Below are 2,500 nucleotides of genomic sequence, written 5' to 3' on the forward strand. Positions count from 1 at the left end.
ACATGAGATAAAGCGGTTCGCCAGAACCATGAGATCTATAGCTACCTAGCACGTTCAGCACTTTTGCGCGGTTCACTGAATATGCGGCAAAAGCAGATCTTAACAAGTGTTATTGAAATCCAAAAAGAAAAATTGGGGATAACCACGAATTTTTCGAAGGTAATTAATCAACAATATTTGTAAAAAGCTTTAAAATACAAGTAATGTATGGCATTCTTTTCCAAATTGAAGCTTAATTAATTATCTCTGAAAAATGCATGGTTACCCCCAATTTTTTTTGGATACCAAGAACGCTTGCTAAGTTCTGCTTTTTCTGCATAGTTTTGAACCGAGCAAAAATATCCCTGTATTAATAAGCTCCACCCATGGGAAATCCGAGTACCTCGAGATGCGCAGAACGTATGTGCAATGACAATAGTAGGCACTGTCCTTAACCACCGGCAATTCTTACTGAATGAATAATTTTCAGCCCCACAAAGAGTGACTGATCGTCGCAGTTGAAAGCAACTTATTAAGCAGCTGCAAACGAAGAAGTCCTGGCTTGAGCAGGACTCGAACCCTTGGCCGAGCAACCGTGCTGCACTGCGCTCCCATCCGAACTATTTTCAAATAGAAGAAGTACCTTGCTTATCGACTACGGACATACTAATCATTGCACTTTGGAACCTACCAAGACTTGAGTTACATATTACGATACAGTCGAACTTCCGGTTGCGACCACCTCTCCTCAGCGGCCACTTTTCCAAAATACCAAAAGTTTCCAAGTAAAATCACTATATTTGGAACCTCTTGTAAGCGATCACCTCTCATAAGCGACCGCGACCACGTTTAGAGCTACTAGTTTGAAACTTTCTTTTGTTTTTAACCTCCCGTAAGCAACCACTTGACATGTAGAGAAGCGGAAATTGAATAGTAAGGAGTCGTAAAATTATTGCATTCCTGGCTAGTACGAGAGAGGGAAAGTTAGTTCTCAATGGGAAGAACCGAATTTTTCTGGAACATTTGAAATATATAAAAGAAGGCACATACACTGTATTCTATCACTCTTAAAAAAGAGAAGATCTCAAATGTCTTAAATCGAAGTACAGTGCTGTCAAAAACATTTGTTTCCTGCTCCGGAAGCATAATAAAAGTTAAAAAGTTTTACAAACTCGGAGCTAAAAGTTAAAACTTATGAAATATTTCGTCCGTTTTTCAACCGGACTTCATCAGTCAATGATGTGAATGTTAAAAAGATGAATTTTAAAAAAGGTTTTTAACGCCTCTTGGGGGTTAGAATTGTGTCATAGATGGCTGCTAATTCGTAACCATTGTCTCTGTTTAACGCCGGTTTCGTAAGTTTAATTTGAATAGCTTCTTTTATCCTGCGTTTGAAGGTGTTAACTTCGGTTGATAGTACTTTTGTCTTATTTGGGTCCACCGAGTGGCCCTCCAGGCGACAATGCTCGTGAATAGCTGATGAACTTCTTGATTGGTGTTCTTTTACTCTGATTTCCAGAGAGCGGGCCGTTTCGCCAACGTACTCCTTGTTACACTTCTCACAATGGATCTGGTACACAGTACCGCATTTCTTGAGATTGACAGTTGTGTCCTTGACACGTACCAATTGTGATCTTAGAGAATTGACGGGTTTATGAATAAGTGTAACCTCGTGTGACTTGAAAGCTCTTTGCAGGCGTTCCGAGATTCCTTTGATGTATGGCGTTGATGCATAGATTTTCTTCTCGTTTTGAGGCTCTTCGGTATCTTCTGTTGTAGATTTTGGATGTGGTATTGTTAGCATCCATTCTGGAGTTATTCATTTTTAGAGCTTGCTTGACGTGCTGTGTTTCTCTAGTTCTGTCATCGTTTTCCGTAACCAAGGTCTGAGCTCTCAACATCAGGGTGTTAACCACAGCTCTTTTGTGTTGTAGATGATGGTTTGATTGGAAGTTTAGGTACTGGTCCGTGTGCGTAGGTTTGCGGTACACGGAGATCTTGGTAGAACCATCTTGGTTAATACTCACACAGGTATCAAGGAAAGGAATCCTGCCATCCTTTTCTTGTTCCGAAGTGAACTGGATATGTTGGTCAATGGAGTTTAGATGTTCTGAGAAGGAATCGACGGCGTTTTCGTGAATCTTGGCCATCGTGTCATCCACATATCGATACCACATAGTTGGAGGGGTGGGGGTGGTGTCCAGAGCTCAGCTCTCGAACTCGGTGTGGTCAACAATCATTCCCTTGTCAGTCCAAGCTTGATTCTTGACTACTCGGGCTTCCATAGGAAGCCAGAGTCTAAAAATGCAGTTTTCGTCGTCGTCGTCGTCGTCGTCGTCGTCGTCGTCGTCGTCGTCGTCGTCGCCGTTCGTCGTCTGTACCCTAAAAGTGACTAAACATACCAGGCGTCCTTAACGGAGACCGTGGAAACTGAGGACGAGAATCGCGATAGCGTTGAGTTTTTGTAAAAGAAACTATGGAAGACATCATGGAAAGGATGATTCCTTCCACGCTCATATTC

General features: G+C 41.9%; 1 protein-coding gene across 1 annotated transcript in view; it reads left to right on the forward strand.

The window, feature by feature from the left end:
- Nucleotides 1-2,500, forward strand: part of LOC137974654 (uncharacterized) — a 148,053-nt gene that overhangs the window by 52,522 nt on the left and 93,031 nt on the right. The window lies entirely within an intron of this gene.

The sequence above is a fragment of the Montipora foliosa genome, chromosome 11, assembly GCF_036669935.1.
Source record: "Montipora foliosa isolate CH-2021 chromosome 11, ASM3666993v2, whole genome shotgun sequence".
Classification (NCBI taxonomy): domain Eukaryota; kingdom Metazoa; phylum Cnidaria; class Anthozoa; order Scleractinia; family Acroporidae; genus Montipora; species Montipora foliosa.